We start from the raw sequence: 19,570 nt of genomic DNA on the forward strand, positions 1-19,570 counted from the left end.
GACCAGGCTGCGGACTGGTAGTTCATTATTTGATGGGCAGGTTGGGCCTTTCCGTCGGCCTGTGGGTGGACTCTGCCTTCATCGTCTGCACTCCTCTACTGGCGGTGGGTGGTTTTCTGGATGCCTGTGTTTCGTTTGATTCATTATTTGGCAGTCCAGATCACTCCTCTGTTGGCGGTTTTTACCGCTGCCGGCGTGGTACGGACTGCCGTGTTACTAATGAGGGCCTATGTTGTGCTAAGAGGAGGGGATGCAATTGGGAAAGCTATAGCCATGATAAGAACAAATGGGGACTAGACAAATGCCTGACACAGATGCTGCTCTATTTTGAGGTTTTCCCATGAGAAATTAGCAAGCAGGTCAGTACAATGGGCCAAGCAGTCCAGTTGTTGCATCTGCTACAGGGCTAAAGAAGGTGTCTGAAAGGTTTGCACTCGGAGATATGAACGAAAACCAAGAAGCACATACCTTTGTTGCGTGTCTAACCTATTGCTTGATTTGTATTGCAATGCTGCAAAATGACATTATCTCATCCAAAGACTATATCAGTGCCAACTACTTGATCCACGCACAAAAACATTCTTTACTCTTTCATTTCTTTTTCTGAAGGGGATGTTTCAAAATACAAGAGGTTGATAGCTGAGCAAGTTGGAGAACTGGAAGAAGAATGGCTGGAACTTAGGCCCTCATTCTGACCCTGGCGGTCGGTGATAAAGCGGCGGCCAAGCCGCCAACAGGCCGGCGGTCTAAAATATGCAATTCTGACCCTGGCGGGAACCGCCAACACAGCCCGCCAACTTAACACTCCGCCCGCCACGGCGGTACAAACAAACAGCGCGGCGGTTCCCGCCAACAGCCAGGCGGCAGACAATGTACCGCCCACCCTATTACGACCCACCAATCCGCCACCTTTTCCGGGGCGGGAGCACCGCCGATAAGAACACGGCGGAAACAGACTACGAACGGGAAAACGCTCACCTCTACGCACTCCACGCGAGATTCCGGCAGTATGGAACCAGAGTTGCAGGTCATCCCCGCACTCCTATACCTGCTCATATACCAGGAGCACGCCCGGCGGCGCGGAAGACATCGGTGAGTACTGCACCTACGACACAGGGGAGGGAAAAGATTACCGGCACACACCCACCCACCCACACCCACTACAACACACACATCAATGCATTCCCACAGATCACTGTCACAACCCACAAACCACCCCCCTCCGAAATAATGCAAAGACCAAAAGAAGAGATCATAAACGGGCAGATATATTGAAATATGTACACCAGTAATCCCAATAAATAAATAAACTATGTACAAAATATATACAGCTACTAAATGTAGTCCAACCACTGTCCGTGGATCACAGGGGTCCTGTGCAAAGGGGCAAGGCCCAGTCCCACGACAAGAACTCCACGGAGAGAACACTGCAGGGGCATCAGAAAGAAAATAGGACAGGCTCCTCAGGGGGAAGGGAAGGGGGGGCACCTCAGCCACTTGAGTACACAACGCCAGATCCACGAGGGGACTCCATGACCACTGGCCCATCCTGGGGAGAGCAAAGCCACAGTCCAAACAGTCCATACAGTGGGTGGCCTGCCCACTGGGCCATCCTGGGGAGAGCAAAGCCACAGTCCATACAGTCCATACAGTGGGTGGCCTGCCCACTGGGCCATCCTGGGGAGAGCAAAGCCACAGTCCATACAGTCCATACAGTGGGTGGCCTGCCCACTGGGCCATCCTGGGGAGAGCAAAGCCACAGTCCAAACAGTCCATACAGTGGGTGGCCTGCCCACTGGGCCATCCTGGGGAGAGCAAAGCCACAGTCCAAACAGTCCATACAGTGGGTGGCCTGCCCACTGGGCCATCCTGGGGAGAGCAAAGCCACAGTCCATACAGTCCATACAGTGGGTGGCCTGCCCACTGGGCCATCCTGGGGAGAGCAAAGCCACAGTCCATACAGTCCATACAGTGGGTGGCCTGCCCACTGGGCCATCTTGGGGAGAGCAAAGCCACAGTCCAAACAGTCCATACAGTGGGTGGCCTGCCCACTGGGCCATCCTGGGGAGAGCAAAGCCACAGTCCAAACAGTCCATACAGTGGGTGGCCTGCCCACTGGGCCATCCTGGGGAGAGCAAAGCCACAGTCCATACAGTCCATACAGTGGGTGGCCTGCCCACTGGGCCATCCTGGGGAGAGCAAAGCCACAGTCCATACAGTCCATACAGTGGGTGGCCTGCCCACTGGGCCATCCTGGGGAGAGCAAAGCCACAGTCCATACAGTCCATACAGTGGGTGGCCTGCCCACTGGGCCATCCTGGGGAGAGCAAAGCCACAGTCCAAACAGTCCATACAGTGGGTGGCCTGCCCACTGGGCCATCCTGGGGAGAGCAAAGCCACAGTCCAAACAGTCCATACAGTGGGTGGCCTGCCCACTGGGCCATCCTGGGGAGAGCAAAGCCACAGTCCATACAGTCCATAACAGACCCCACTGCAACTGGAGGAGGCAAGTTGGCCAGAGGACATCCTGCAGCCCTGCCCGAGATAGATCCTGCCCTGCCACGTCTGCCAAAGGGCCAGCGGTTCTTGCCTTGAAGGGCCCAGTTCAGCGCTCCTTGCCTTGAAGGGCCCAGTTCAGCGGTTCTTGAGACGGCGGGGCCCAGCGGAGCGGTTCTTGAGACGGCGGGGCCCAGTTCAGCGGTTCTTGAGACGGCGGGGCCCAGGTCAGCGCTCCTTGCCTTGAAGGGCCCAGTTCAGCGCTCCTTGCCTTGAAGGGCCCAGTTCAGCGGTTCTTGAGACGGCGGGGCCCAGCGGAGCGGTTCTTGAGACGGCGGGCCCAGTTCAGCGGTTCTTGAGACGGCGGGGCCCAGGTCAGCGGTTCTGGAGACGGCGGGGCCCAGGTCAGCGCTACTTGCCTTGAAGGGCCCAGTTCAGCGGTTCTGGAGACGGCGGGGCCCAGCGGAGCGGTTCTTGAGAGGGCGGGGCCCAGTTCAGCGGTTCTTGAGACGGCGGGGCCCAGTTCAGCGGTTCTTGAGACGGCGGGGCCCAGGTCAGCGCTCCTTGCCTTGAAGGGCCCAGTTCAGCGGTTCTTGAGACGGCGGGGCCCAGCGGAGCGGTTCTTGAGACGGCGGGGCCCAGTTCAGCGGTTCTTGAGACGGCGGGGCCCAGGTCAGCGCTCCTTGACTTGAAGGGCCCAGTTCAGCGCTCCTTGCCTTAAAGGGCCCAGTTCAGCGGTTCTTGAGACGGCGGGGCCCAGGTCAGCGGTTCTTGAGACGGCGGGGCCCAGGTCAGCGGTTCTTGAGACGGCGGGGCCCAGTTCAGCGGTTCTTGAGACGGCGGGGCCCAGGTCAGCGGTTCTTGAGACGGCGGGGCCCAGGTCAGCGCTCCTTGCCTTGAAGGGCCCAGTTCAGCGCTCCTTGCCTTGAAGGGCCCAGTTCAGCGGTTCTTGAGACGGCGGGGCCCAGGTCAGCGGTTCTTGAGACGGCGGGGCCCAGGTCAGCGGTTCTTGAGACGGCGGGGCCCAGTTCAGCGGTTCTTGAGACGGCGGGGCCCAGGTCAGCGGTTCTGGAGACGGCGGGGCCCAGGTCAGTGCTACTTGCCTTGAAGGGCCCAGTTCAGCGGTTCTTGAGACGGCGGGGCCCAGTTCAGCGGTTCTTGAGACGGCGGGGCCCAGTTCAGCGGTTCTTGAGACGGCGGGGCCCAGGTCAGCGCTCCTTGCCTTGAAGGGCCCAGTTCAGCGGTTCTGGAGACGGCGGGGCCCAGCGGAGCGGTTCTTGAGACGGCGGGGCCCAGTTCAGCGGTTCTTGAGACGGCCGGGCCCAGGTCAGCGCTACTTGCCTTGAAGGGCCCAGTTCAGCGGTTCTGGAGACGGCGGGGCCCAGCGGAGCGGTTCTTGAGACGGCGGGGCCCAGTTCAGCGGTTCTTGAGACGGCGGGGCCCAGGTCAGCGCTCCTTGCCTTGAAGGGCCCAGTTCAGCGGTTCTGGAGACGGCGGGGCCAAGCGGAGCGGTTCTTGAGACGGCGGGGCCCAGTTCAGCGGTTCTTGAGACGGCGGCCGGTCTATGGCCAACTGCTAATTGCCTGGTGGTGCCCTCCTGGGCAGCGGGGATGGTGCTCCTTCAATGCCCACCTGGGCTGTGGGTGGTGGGGCCCTCCTGGCCAGCTGGGCTGGGTCCTCCCTGGGCAGCGGCTATGGGGGTGGTGGGCTCTCCCGGGGCAGCTGTGCCGGTTCCTCCCGGGGCAGCGGCTATGGGGGTTGTGGGCTCCTCCTGGGCAGCAGGCCTGCTGCCTGACCTCTCCGACTTGCTGCCCTTGCCCTCCTTAGTCGTGGGCCTGTGGCCCTTTCCTCCCTTTGGAGCTGTGGCTGGTGACTGTCTCTGGGTGGTGTCCGGGGGGGATGTAGAAGGCGGGCTCCTGCGGCGCCCCTTCCGCCTTCTGCTCCTCTTCCCAGGGGGTGGGCTGCCTGTCCCCTTGCTGCTGGGCGAAGATCCAGACATGCGGGCTGGCGGGCTCCAATACCCCTGCACCCTTGTCAAGGGGGCTGCAGGGCTGGTGGTGGCTGAGGTGCTCTTCTTACCCCGACGAGAAGGAGGGGGGGGCTCAGGGTCAGGAAAGAAGTTAGTAGTGGCGAGGAAGAGCTTCTTGGGACAATGGAGAGTGGTAGGTACAGTGGGAATGGGAGTGGAGGGAGAGGATGTGGTTGTAGGTGAGTCACGTTTGCTGTCTTTGGGTGCAGGTGCAGGAGGGATAGGCTGTCGTGAGGTGGATGGCTGTTGGGTGGGTGGGTGGCTGCGTTTGTGTGGTGTGGAAGAGGGGGTGACAGACACAGTGGGAGAGGACACAGGGGAAGTGTAAATGGCAGTGGGGGTGGTGACTGCACGTGTGCGGACTGGAGTGGAGGGTGTGCTGGTGATGGAAACACTGGCTGATGGTGAGGTGAATGGAGGTGTGAGTGTAGACGTCACAGGGAGGGAGGAGGGAGACGAGGAGGTGGGGGTCACAGAGGTGGTAGTGACTGTTGGCATGTCTGCATCGGAATGTTGCGTGTGTGAATGTCTGCGTGATCTGTGGTGCTTATGTTTGGATGAGCTTCTCTTGGGTGTTGAGGTGTGTGCAGGCTGGTCTGATGGTGTGGGTGGGACAGGCAGAGGAACAGGAGACTGGGAGGAGGGAGTTAGTAGAGGCAGGCAGGAGACAGGGACAATGGCTGCCGTCAGTGCTGAGGCCAGAGCCTGGAACGATCGCTGATGGGCAGCCTGACCCGAATGAATGCCCTCCAGGTACGCATTGCTGCGATGAACCTCCCTCTCCACCCCCTGGATGGCATTCAAAAGGGTAGTCTGCCCAACAATGAGCGTTCGGAGGAGGTCAATGACCTCCTCACTGAGGGCAGCGGGGGTAACAGGGGCAGGGCCTGAGGTGCCTGGGGCGAAGGAGATGCCCGGCTTCCTGGCAGAGCGGGCACGGGGCGAACGCTGAGGGGCTGCTGGGAGGGCGGAGATGGTGCGCTGGGTGGCGGCTGTACCTGTAATGGCGGGGGGCACGGATGGTGCCACCCCCGCAAGGGAGCCCCCTTCCGAGGACGTGTCCGTGTCGCTGCAGGGTCCAGTCGTCCCCGTCGTGGAGCTCCCCTCGCCCTCCGTCTCACTGGTCCAGTCTGACTCTGTGGCATGGCCCTCCTGGGCCATGTGAGATGCAGCTCCCTCCTGCCCCGATGCCACTTCTCCTCCGCCTGATGATGCTGATGCACACAAGCACAGAAAGACAAACAAAAAGGGGGGGGAGAGAGAAATAAAGGGATATTGATTACATGGATCTCGGGTACAGTTAGCGGACATGACAGACACAGATGCCCCCTGCACTAAGTTGCGCACTTGGGGTCCGCTACGCATTCCGTGGAACATGCCCTACACGCCTAGAGTTGACAACTGCACCCATGGATGACACGGCCCAGGGATGGCTGTACTGACAAACTACTGAGGGTGGTGGCTGGGGACACAGGGGCTTACGGGGGTGCCCAGCCTACAGATATCGCCCTGGCCTAGGGGGACCCCCAGCCCTCCTCCCCCACCCAGACACCTCCACTGCGCGGCAACAGAGTAGATAATGCTTGTACTCACCCCCTTGTGTCTGCTGTGCTGCCCTCACGCGCCCATCCAAATCAGGGTAGGCCACCGCCAGGATCCGGAACATCAGGGGGCTCAGTTGACAGTAGGCACCCCGCCTACGTTGGGAGGCCATCCCCAGCAGAGACTCGGCGGTCTTCTTGGTCCCGCGGCGGATGTCCTCCCACCTCTTGCGGCAGTGGGTGCCCCGTCGATGGTGGACCCCCAGGGTCCGGACTTCCTTGGCGATGGCACGCCAAATCCCGATCTTCTCATGGGCGCGGACCTATGTGACACGTACAGGGAGGGAGAAATACCACGTTCAAGTTTGTCAGCATTTTCCTTGCCAGTGGCCCAACGCCCCCCATCCCCGCCAGGCCCCCCGCCATGCCCCCCGCCATGCCCAACATGCCCCCCATCCCCGCCAGGCCCCCCGCCATGCCCCCCGCCAGGCCCAACATGCCCCCCATCCCCACCAGGCCCCCCGCCATGCCCCCCGCCAGGCCCAACATGCCCCCCATCCCCGCCAGGCCCCCCGCCAGGCCCAACATGCCCCCCATCCCCGCCAGGCCCCCCGCCATGCCCCCCGCCAGGCCCAACATGCCCCCCATCCCCGCCAGGCCCCCCGCCATGCCCCCCGCCAGGCCCAACATGCCCCCCATCCCCGCCAGGCCCCCCGCCAGGCCCAACATGCCCCCCATCCCCGCCAGGCCCCCCGCCATGCCCCCCGCCAGGCCCAACATGCCCCCCATCCCCGCCAGGCCCCCCGCCATGCCCCCCGCCAGGCCCAACATGCCCCCCATCCCCGCCAGGCCCCCCGCCATGCCCCCCGCCAGGCCCAACATGCCCCCCATCCCCGCCAGGCCCCCCGCCATGCCCAACATGCCCCCCATCCCCGCCAGGCCCCCCGCCATGCCCCCCGCCAGGCCCAACATGCCCCCCATCCCCGCCAGGCCCCCCGCCAGGCCCCCAAGCCAGCCAGTGGCCCCAAATCCAGATTGAATTAAACTCACTTGTTGGTCTGGAGGACCGTAGAGTAGCGCATACTGGGGGAGAACCCCATCCACAAGTTTCTCCAACTCCTCTCCAGTGAAGGCAGGGGCCCTTTCCCCAGGTGCAGCAGCCATTGTCCCTTCCAGACCGAGGTCACAGCAACACTTGCAGTATAGGTCCTCTCCTGTGAAAGTTCAAGTCGCAAGTGGATAAGTAGATAGAAAATGGCGGTCACGTCCGCGGCGGTGCGTACCGCGGCGGTGCGTCCCGCCGGCGCCCTTCGCCATTGGCTCCTGAAACCCATAGGCTTCAATGTTAACCAATGAGGCTTGGCGCCGCGGTCTTCGCCCGCCGCCCGCCGCGGTGTGCCACGCCAGCGCATTGACCTCACATCCCATTGTCACACTTCACAGGTCAGGCAGCCGCCATTTCCAGGGCCCACATGGCTCAATTTCAACTGCGTCACACAGGCCTAGGCCTTGCATAGCCACTCAGACACGCCATTCACTGCATAGAGAATGGTTTACTGTGCTAGCTGTGAGTACGTACCTGTGGGTTGCTTGACTGTGTGCTCCATGTTGTCCTTCCTAGGCACCGTCCGCTGGGTTGGGCGAGGAGACGGATGAATCCTCCCGTGTACCGACCGCTGGTGGACCTGTCGACAATGGAAGAACGCCACATTATCCTGACCTACCGTCTTAACCGTGCCACTATCCATGAACTGTGTGCCCAGCTGGAGCCCGACCTGATGTCCCCCATCCGCCAACCCACAGGGATTCCCCCTCTGGTGCAGGTCATGTCAGTACTCCATTTCTTGGCAAGTGGGTCATTTCAGACAACCGTGGGAATTGCTTCTGGGATGTCTCAGCCCATGTTTTCGAAGGTGTTATCCAGAGTGTTGTCTGCCCTGATGAAATCCGTGAGGAGCTACATCATTTTCCCTGAGGTGGGCGAATTGGCTACAGTGAAGGGTGATTTCTACGCCCTTGGACATATTCCCAACGTAATTGGTGCCATTGATGGGACCCATGTGGCTTTGGTTCCCCCAAGAGACAGGGAGCAGGTGTACAGGAACTGAAAAAATTACCATTCAATGAACATCCAGGTGGTGTGTTTGGCTGACCAGTACATCTCGCATGTAAATGCCAAATTCCCAGGGTCAGTGCATGACGCCTACATCCTCAGGAATAGCAGCATCCCTTACGTGATGGAACAGCTACAGAGACACCGTGTATGGCTAGCGGGGGACTCTGGGTACCCCAACCTGTCGTGGCTACTGACCCCAGTAAGGAATCCCCGGACCAGGGCAGAGGAACGGTACAATGAGGCCCATGGGCGTACTAGGAGGGTGATCGAACGCACCTTTGGCCTCCTAAAGGCCAGGTTTAGGTGCCTGCATATGACAGGTGGATCCCTAATGTACTCACCTAAGAAGGTGTGTCACATCATCGTGGCCTGCTGCATGCTTCACAACCTGGCTTTGCGCCGCCAGGTGCCTTTCCTGCAGGAGGATGGTCGAGACGGTGGTGTTGTGGCAGCGGTGGAACCTGAGGAGAGTGACGAGGAGGAAGACGACGGGGCTGAAACAGACAACAGGGACAGAATCATTGAACAGTACTTCCAATAGGACACAGGTAACATTTCAAAGATAATTTAGTAAATGTTAACTACTCTCCTGCATCTCTGCTGCCTGTCTATTTGCCCCAGTGTATGATGACTGAGTTTTGGCTTTTCCCTCCCTATTTCAGATCTGGGGTCCCCACTACGAGTCCTGTGCTTCGTTTCCCCATGGACTACAGCTTTGTGGCAGCTGTTTGTTGACTTCACCATGTACAAGGACATATTCGCACTGTCATGTCAATTACAATATATTGAAATCACAGCCAGACTCCAGATATTTTGGTGCAAAATAGGTGTTTATTTAAGTGCTCAAAATGGGATGGGTGGTTTCAAGTGGGTGGGGGCTATGGTGAAGGAATGTCCATGGCAGAGTCCAGAGTAACAGTCACACAGGTGCATTGTCCAGAGGCCTGTGGAGAGATGGAGCATGGGCAGTTCAAGGATGGACAGGGTGACAATGTGGGACAGTGGGATGACATCAGGTGGTATCCATTGCTGGCGGGGGTCTTGACATCCTACTCTGTCTTCTTGCGAGATCTCAGGGCCCTCTTGCGGGGTGGTTCTTCTCCTGCAGGAGGTGGGGGTCTGGTGGGCTGCTGTTGTGCGGGGGCCTCCTGTCCACTAGCGCCGGCGGAGGTGGTTGGCTGTTCTTGGTCCAAGCTAGTGGCAGGGCCCTTGGGTGTTGTTGAGTGTCCGCCCTGGTGTTGACGAGGTCCTGCAGCAGCCCTACCATGGTAACCAGGGTGGTGTTGATGGCTCTGATGTCCTCCCTGTACCCCCGATAGTGTTCCTCCTGCAGTACCTGGATCTCCTGGAACCGGGCCAGTACCGTCGCCATCGTCTCCTGGGAGCGGTTGTATGCTTCCATGATGGTGGTGAGGACCTCGTGGAGAGTGGGTTCCCTGGGCCTCTCCTCCCCCCTCTGTCGCACAGCTGCCCTCCGAGTTGCCCTGTTTCCCTGGGCCTCTGCCCCCTGGCCGGTGTGCCCACTACCACTGCCCCCAGGTCCCTGTTGTTGTTGGGGTGGTGGGTTATCCTGGGTGCCCTGTAGTGGTAGACACACCGCAGATTGACGCGCCCTGGAGACAGAGGCATGGGCCCGCTGGGTGGGAGCTGTGCTGGTGTTCCCAGAGGGGTTTGGGTCTGTAGTGGCCTGGGCCTGTGTGAGGGGAACCGACTGTCCAGAGGTCCCCGATGGTCCGGGCTGGTCATCGGTGTCCAGGTCGACAGAGCTGCTGTCATCGCTGACGGCCTCTTGGGTGGGGGGTGTGGAGAATTCTGGCCCCTCCGCCGCGGTGTGTTGACGGTCGGGTCCTGCAGGGGTATAGAGGTATGGTTATAGTTTCAATGTGTGGCATATGGGTGTATCTATGGGTTCTCGTGTCCCCAAGTGCTGGCATTCGTGTGTGGGGGCTTTGGTGAGGGTGGCTTGTGGGGGGGATGTGTATATGCATTGGGCATGCTTTGGTGATGGGTGTCCATGCTTAGTGGACGCATGCAGGCCTAGGTTTTGGGATGTGTGGGTGGTGATGGTGAGACATTGGCGGGGAATAGGTGTGCTGGGGGTGGGGGTGAGGATGGTGGTGGGGGTGAGGATGGTGGTGGGGGTGGGGGTGAGGGTGGGGTTCGAGGATGGGGGTGAGGGTTGGGGTATGATTTGGCATGCAGGTGGGGGGGAAGCAGTATTGAAGCTTCAACTTACCAGTATCCATTCCTCCGCCGACTCCTGCGAGGCCGTCAGGATGCAGGATGTTCAAGACTTCCTCCTCCCATGATGTGAATTGTGGGGGTTGAGGTGGGGGTCCTCCGCCAGTCTTCTGCACGGCGATGTTGTGCCTGGATACCATGGAACACACCTTCCCCCGTAGGTCGTTCCATCGCTTCCTGATGTCTTCCCGATTTCTGGGGTGCTGTCCCACAGCGTTGACCCTGTCGACAATCCTCTGCCATAGCTCCGTCCTCCGGGCAATGCTGGTGTATTGTATCTGTGTGCCGAACAGCTGGGGCTCTACCCGAACGATTTCCTCCACCATGACCCTGAGTTCTTCGTCTGTGAAGCGGGGTTGTCTTTGGGGTGCCATGGGGTGGTGTGTATGATGTGTGGGGTGGAGTATGTGTATTTAAGTGAGTTGAGTGTGGTGGTGTGTGTTGTTTTGTGTGTGAATAGTGTGTGGGTGATGGTGTTGAGTGGCTGTGGCTGTTAGTTTGTGGATGCTGGTGTCTCGCTCTGGCCTTCTTTCAGAATTTTTTAGCGTAGGGGTTTGTGGGTGATGTGGGTGGGTGTTTTATATTGTATTGTGTGTGTGGGAGTGGTGTGTGTATGTGTATCAGGTGTGTGGGATTCAAATCGTCCAATGTGGCTGAGTTTTGTTCGTTTGTGTGTATTCTGACCGCGGCGGTGTGTCCCGCCAATGGAATACCGCGTTTGAATGACCGCCGCGTGGATTCGTGGGTCGTAATGGCATGGGCGTATTTCTGTTGGCGTGACGGTGGAGGTTTTGTCACCTCCACTTTTCCGCCGACCGCTGGTCTGGCGGTCTGTTGTGGCGGTCGGATTTTTGGAGGTTTGCCTTCTGCGGGTCAGAATGACCGTGGCGGGTTTCCGCGACCGCGGCGGGATTATGGAGGATTTCTGACCAGCGGTAGGCGCCTTTTACCGCCGAGGTCAGAATGACCACCTTAGAGTCCATTCCACAGTTCTGGGGTGTCGCCTTAAACTTCCAGAGCGAGCAGTCTTGTCTCACAGCAGCCAACACCAGCAACAAGAACATTGACAAAAACAGCATCAGAAGAAGTGGACTCAACCTCTGCATTGGTCTGTTTCCAAGTGCCAAGTCTTAAGTCCAGTGCAGTGGCGAAGGCAAAAGATGTTGAGCAAGTGGCCGCACCAATGACACTTCAGGGGATGTTCCAGGAGTATCTGGATGACCGAAAAGAGGTGTATGTGGATATAAACCCATTGGCATATTGCTATGAGAAGATGCACCAATGGCCAGAGCTCAGCAAGCTGACAATAAAGTATCTGGCTTGTCCTGTAGCCAGTATGTCTGGTGAACTTGTGTTCAGTGCAAGTTGTGCAGCTGGTGCAGTGAGAAGGACCGGTCTCTCGCCTCAAAATGTGAAGATCAATTGTTCCCGAAAAACCACAGGAAAAGAAAGAGGATGACTGGTCAGAATCAAGTGTGCTTGCTAACCAACTTCTGGGAGAACCAACTGAGTTTGAGAACAAACTCTACTTCCCAGAGTGAGTATGCCAGGAACTTTTTAATTATTTATCGTTGTTCTTTTTTGCACTCTTTTTTCCCATTCCCAAGCTAAAGTGACAAACAAAAGGTCACCCAGACTTTTCTGTCAGGTTGCAGCCACTCAATCTGGGCCTTGATTTCCCCTCAGCCAGGATCCACAGATCCAGATCAACAGAGGATCAGTGTCCCTAGATATCTATATTTTTAAAATTTTAATATCTCAGAAACTACTGATTGAAATTATACCAAATCATGCTTTCTGGACCAAGAGATAGCTTTCTGACAATTTTTGTCTAATTCCATCCAGCGGTTTGGGCTAAGGGTCCAGCTGGTAGTTATAGTTAGGACCATGTTTCCATAGCAAAATATTTTTTTTGACTTGCCTATATCTTTAGCGTCATTTGACGAATCTTCAATACACTTTCCAAAAAAGTGTGGTATTGATTTTTGTTGGACACAGAAAGATTCAAGGTAATCCATTAGGGGGACGAGAAAAGGGGGGGGTCAAAAAAGTATGTTTTTCATGTTTCCATAGTAGTTTTGAACATGACTGCAGTCTGAACCGCTGGACGGGATTACATAAAAATTGTCAAAACACTACATTTTGTTCTGTACAATGTGTTTTTTTTTTTTTATTTGGTGTCAATCCTTTCACTAGTTTAGGAAACATTAATGGAAATTCAAATTTGTATATCTGGGCAGAGCCTAAGCACAGATATCATGGTGAGTTCTGATTAGCTGTCAGCACTTTAACAAGGAAGTGCTGGCAGTCATTTTGGGACCAATATACATGATAGCACCCATTAAAAAAAATTGCAGTGAATGGCAGGTTTTGAGGGACACAAAAGGAGCAAGCTTTGCAGCAAAATATTGTCCACGCTATCTGCCTGACGATATATATATATATGGTGGTAATGTGTTTTTAGGGTACAGGGTGGGTATGGGAGGTGGTTGGATTAACATACAAAATTAATTTATGCTGAAAAAAACATGGAAATTCACTTAAAAAACCAAAGGTTACATGGACGTTATATTTAGGCTAACATTTTAAATGCACAAATCCATAACAAATCAGCTATTATAGTTAGAATCACTTCCAATAACTATAGCTCGTGTCCTAAGGTAACTATAACTCGCGTCCCTTACCATGCACTGCTAATTACTCTAGATATTACAGCACTCATGACATCTTTTAGAACACCATTGATAATATAAAAAAAAACTGAAAAAACAGAAAGGGAGCACCCTGCTCACACTCCAGCATACAGTCAGCCCCAGTGCATCATGGTAAATGCAGTACTATTTCGTTTTTAATCCATAAAGTTTTTCACTTTAGTAGGTGCAGCAAGTGCTGTCAATCTCTAGACACGTGTTTCTGGGTAATCCCTTCATCACAAGAGAGCAGCTTTGTCTGTGGGGTTGCTGGAAGTGATGCCAAATGTCCTCTCAGGGTTGTGTACCACTCACTGGCACGCAGGTGCTTCAACCAGAGCTCGTCAGCTCATTGGCTCAAGGGAGCTTTCTTAAACAGAAAAAACAGAAAGGGAGCACCCTGCTCACACTCCAGCATACAGTCAGCCCCAGTGCATCATGGTAAATGCAGTATTATTTCATTTTAAATCCATGAAGTAAACTAAAGTTTTTCACCTTAGTAGGTGAGCAAGTGCTGTAAATCTCTGGACATGTGTTTCTGGGTAATCCCTTCATCACAAGAGAGCAGCTTTGTCTGTGGGGTTGCTGGAAGTGCTGCCAAATGTCCTCTCAGGTTTGTGTACCACTCACTGGCACACGGGTGCTTCAACCAGAGCTCGTCAGCTCGTTGGCTCAAGGGAGCTTTCTTAAACAAAAAAAACAGAAAGGGAGCACCCTGCTCACACTCCAGCATACAGTCAGCCCCAGTGCATCATGGTAAATGCAGTACTATTTTGTTTTTGGATTGACCATTGATAATATTATTGGAACATTATGAGATAATTGTGCATGGCGGGGGCATGTGCATGGCATTGGCAGGAAGCGTGGGGTTGAGTGCAGGGCTTAGACGCAGGCCAGTCCCTGCAGCCAAACCCCCTCTGTATTAACATTTTAAAAAACCATTAAAATTCACTGACTAAAACAAAGTTTACATGGACTTTATAGTTAGGAGTTAGTATTTAACCCCACCGCAGTCAGGTCTTTTCCCCCTCAGGTGCCAAGCCTTTTTTTTGGCTATTTGGGGTAGTTTGCACTTAGGCCCTCATAACATTTTGTCCACATAAGCTATCCACGCCAAATGTACGTCCCTTTTTTCCAACATCCTAGGGATTCTAAAGGTAACCAGAGTTTGTGGGTTCCCCCAGAGGGAATAACAAATTAGCAAAAAATCAGCTACAATTTCATTTTTTTTTTTAAATGGGAAAAGGGCTACAGAATAAAGCATGTGATTTTCCCCCTGAAAATGGCATCAACAAAGGGTTTGCGGTGCTAAAATCACCATCTTCCCAGCTTTCAGGAACAGGCATACTTCCAGTTAGTGACAGAAATGGGTGTAAAACCAATTTTGGATCCTGGACAGCTAAATATTTCTGAAAAGTAGACACAATTCTGAATTCAGCAAGAGGTCATTTGTGTAGGTCCTTCAAGGTTTTATCACAGAAAGTATATAACCTTGCAATGGGTTTTTATTGTATACCGGGTATACAGCAATTCATTTGGAGAAATATGTACAGTGAAAAATAGGTATCAAGGAAACATTTGTATTTCCAAAATGGGCACAAGATAAGGTTTTGAAAAGCAGTGGTTATTTGCACATCTCTGAATTCCAAGGTCCCCATAGTAGCATGTGAATTACAGGGAATTTCTCAAATAGACTTCTTTTTTGCACACTGTCTTACATTTGGAAGGAAAAAACTGTAGAGAAAGACAAGAGGCAATAACACTTAGGTGGTCATTCTGACCTCGGCGGTAAAAGGCGCCTACCGCCGGTCAGAAATCCTCCATAATCCCGCCGCGGTCGCGGAAACCCGCCACGGTCATTCTGACCCGCAGAAGGCAAACCTCCGAAAATCCGACCGCCACAACAGACCGCCAGACCAGCGGTCGGCGGAAAGGTGGAGGTGACAAAACCTCCACCGTCACGCCAACAGAAATACGCCCATGCCATTACGACCCACGAATCCACGCGGCGGTCATTCAAACGCGGTATTCCATTGGCGGGACACACCGCCGCGGTCAGAATACACACAAACGAACAAAACCCAGCCACATTGGACGATTTGAATCCCACACACCTGATACACATACACACACCACTCCCACACACACAATACAATATAAAACACACACCCACATCACCCACAAACCCCTACGCTAAAAAATTCGTAAAGAAGGCAAGAGCGAGACACCAGCATCCAAAAAATAACATCCACAGCCACTCAACACCATCACCCACACACTATCCACACACAAAACAACACACACCACCACACTCAACTCACTTAAATACACATACTCCACCCCACACATCATACACACCACCCCATGGCACCCAAAGACAACCCCGCTTCACAGACGAAGAACTCAGGGTCATGGTGGAGGAAATCGTTCGGGTAGAGCCCCAGCTGTTCGGCACACAGATACAATACACTAGCATTGCCCGGAGGACGGAGCTATGGCAGAGGATTGTCGACAGGGTCAACGCAGTGGGACAGCACCCCAGAAATCGGGAAGACATCAGGAAGCGATGGAACGACCTACGGGGGAAGGTGCGTTCCATGGTATCCAGGCACAACATCGCCGTGCAGAAGACTGGCGGAGGACCCCCACCTCAACCCCCACAATTCACATCATGGGAGGAGGAAGTCTTGAACATCCTGCATCCTGACGGCCTCGCAGGAGTCGGCGGAGGAATGGATACTGGTAAGTTGAAGCTTCAATACTGCTTCCCCCCCACCTGCATGCCAAATCAGACCCCAACCCTCACCCCCATCCTCGAACCCCACCCTCACCCCCACCCCCATCCTCACCCCCACCCTCACCCCCACCACCATCCTCACCCCCACCACCATCCTCACCCCCACCACCATCCTCACCCCCAGCACACCTATTCCCCGCCAATGTCTCACCATCACAACCCACACATCCCAAAACCTAGGCCTGCATGCGTCCACTAAGCATGGACACCCATCACCAAAGCATGCCCAATGCATATACACATCCCCCCCACAAGCCACCCTCACCAAAGCCCCCACACACGAATGCCAGCACTTGGGGACACGAGAACCCACAGATACACCCATATGCCACACATTGAAACTATAACCATACCTCTATACCCCTGCAGGACCCGACCGTCAACACACCGCGGCGGAGGGGCCAGAATTATCCACACCCCCCACCCAAGAGGCCGTCAGCGATGACAGCAGCTCTGTCGATCTGGACACCGATGACCAGCCCGGACCATCGGGGACCTCTGGACAGTCGGTTCCCCTCACACAGGCACAGGCCACTACAGACCCTAACCCCTCTGGGAACACCAGCACAGCTCCCACCCAGCGGGCCCATGCCTCTGTCTCTAGGGCGCGTCAATCTGCAGTGTGTCTACCACTACAGGGCACCCAGGATAACCCACCACCCCAACAACAACAGGGACCTGGGGGCAGTGGTTGTGGGCACACCGGCCAGGGGGCAGAGGCCCAGGGAAACAGGGGAACTCGGAGGGCAGCTGTGCGACAGGGGGGGGAGGAGAGGCCCAGGGAACCCACTCTCCACGAGGTCCTCACCACCATCATGGGAGCATACAACCGCTCCCAGGAGACGATGGCGACGGTACTGGCCCGGTTCCAGGAGATCCAGGCACTGCAGGAGGAACACTATCGGGGGTACAGGGAGGACATCAGAGCCATCAACACCACCCTGGTTACCATGGTAGGGCTGCTGCAGGACCTCGTAAACACCAGGGCGGACACTGAACAACACCCAAGGGCCCCTGCCACTAGCCTGGACCAAGAACAGCCAACCACCTCCGCCGGCGCTAGTGGACAGGAGGCCCCCGCACAGCAGCAGCCCACCAGACCCCCACCTCCTGCAGGAGAAGAACCACCCCGCAAGAAGGCCCTGAGATCTCGCAAGAAGACAGAGTAGGATGTCAAGACCCCCGCCAGCAATGGATACCACCTGATGTCATCCCACTGTCCCACATTGTCACCCTGTCCGTCCTTGAACTGCCCATGCTCCATCTCTCCACAGGCCTCTGGACAATGCACCTGTGTGACTGTTACTCTGGACTCTGCCATGGACATTCCTTCACCATAGCCCCCACCCACTTGAAACCACCCATCCCATTTTGAGCACTTCAATAAACACCTATTTTGCACCAAAATATCTGGAGTCTGGCTGTGATTTCAATAGATTGTAATTGACATGACAGTGCAAATATGTCCTTGTACATGGTGAAGTCAACAAACAGCTGCCACAAAGCTGTAGTCCATGGGGAAACGAAGCACAGGACTCGTAGTGGGGACCCCAGATCTGAAATAGGGAGGGAAAAGCCAAAACTCAGTCATCATACACTGGGGCAAATAGACAGGCAGCAGAGATGCTGGAGAGTAGTTCACATTTACTAAATTATCTTTGAAATGTTACCTGTGTCCTATTGGAAGTACTGTTCAATGATTCTGTCCCTGTTGTCTGTTTCAGCCCCGTCGTCTTCCTCCTCGTCACTCTCCTCAGGTTCCACCGCTGCCACAACACCACCGTCTCGACCATCCTCCTGCAGGAAAGGCACCTGGCGGCGCAAAGCCAGGTTGTGAAGCATGCAGCAGGCCACGATGATGTGACACACCTTCTTAGGTGAGTACATTAGGGATCCACCTGTCATATGCAGGCACCTAAACCTGGCCTTTAGGAGGCCAAAGGTGCGTTCGATCACCCTCCTAGTACGCCCATGGGCCTCATTGTACCGTTCCTCTGCCCTGGTCCGGGGATTCCTTACTGGGGTCAGTAGCCACGACATGTTGGGGTACCCAGAGTCCCCCACTAGCCATACACGGTGTCTCTGTAGCTGTTCCATCACGTAAGGGATGCTGCTATTCCTTAGGATGTAGGCGTCATGCACTGACCCTGGGAATTTGGCATTTACATGCGAGATGTACTGGTCAGCCAAACACACCACCTGGATGTTCATTGAATGGTAACTTTTTCTGTTCCTGTACACCTGCTCCCTGTCTCTTGGGGGAACCAAAGCCACATGGGTCCCATCAATGGCACCAATTACGTTGGGAATATGTCCAAGGGTGTAGAAATCACCCTTCACTGTAGCCAATTCGCCCACCTCAGGGAAAATGATGTAGCTCCTCACGGATTTCATCAGGGCAGACAACACTCTGGATAACACCTTCGAAAACATGGGCTGAGACATCCCAGAAGCAATTCCCACGGTTGTCTGAAATAACCCACTTGCCAAGAAATGGAGTACTGACATGACCTGCACCAGAGGGGGAATCCCTGTGGGTTGGCGGATGGGGGACATCAGGTCGGGCTCCAGCTGGGCACACAGTTCATGGATAGTGGCACGGTTAAGACGGTAGGTCAGGATAATGTGGCGTTCTTCCATTGTCGACAGGTCCACCAGCGGTCGGTACACGGGAGGATTCATCCGTCTCCTCGCCCAACCCAGCGGACGGTGCCTAGGAAGGACAACATGGAGCACACAGTCAAGCAACCCACAGGTACGTACTCACAGCTAGCACAGTATACGATTCTCTATGCAGTGAATGGCGTGTCTGAGTGGCTATGCAAGGCCTAGGCCTGTGTGACGCAGTTGAATTTGAGCCATGTGGGCCCTGGAAATGGCGGCTGCCTGACCTGTGAAGTGTGACAATGGGATGTGAGGTCAATGCGCTGGCGTGGCACACCGCGGCGGGCGGCGGGCGAAGACCGCGGCGCAAAGCCGCATTGGTTAACATTGAAGCCTATGGGTTTCAGGAGCCAATGGCGAAGGGCGCCGGCGGTGGCGGGACGCACCGCCGCGGTACGCACCGCCGCGGACGTGACCGCCATTTTCTATCTAATTATCCACTTGCGACTTGAACTTTCACAGGAGAGGACCTATACTGCAAGTGTTGCTGTGACCTCGGTCTGGAAGGGACAATGGCTGCTGCACCTGGGGAAAGGGCCCCTGCCTTCACTGGAGAGGAGTTGGAGAAACTCGTGGATGGGGTCCTCCCCCAGTATGCGCTACTCTACGTTCCTCCAGACCAACAAGTGAGTTTAATTCAATCTGGATTTGGGGATACTGGCTGGCTTGGGGGCCTGGCGGGGATGGGGGGCATGTTGGGCCTGGCGGGGGGCCTGGCGGGGGGCATGGCGGGGAGCATGGCGGGGATGGGGGGCATGTTGGGCCTGGCGGGGGGCATGGCGGGGATGGGGGGCATGTTGGGCCTGGCGGGGGGCCTGGCGGGGGGCATGGCGGGGATGGGGGGCATGTTGGGCCTGGCGGGGGGCCTGGCGGGGGGCATGGCGGGGATGGGGGGCATGTTGGGCCTGGCGGGGGGCCTGGCGGGGGGCATGGCGGGGATGGGGGGCATGTTGGGCCTGGCGGGGGGCATGGCGGGGATGGGGGGCATGTTGGGCC

Source organism: Pleurodeles waltl, chromosome 1_1 (genome assembly GCF_031143425.1).
Source record: "Pleurodeles waltl isolate 20211129_DDA chromosome 1_1, aPleWal1.hap1.20221129, whole genome shotgun sequence".
Lineage (NCBI taxonomy): Eukaryota > Metazoa > Chordata > Amphibia > Caudata > Salamandridae > Pleurodeles > Pleurodeles waltl.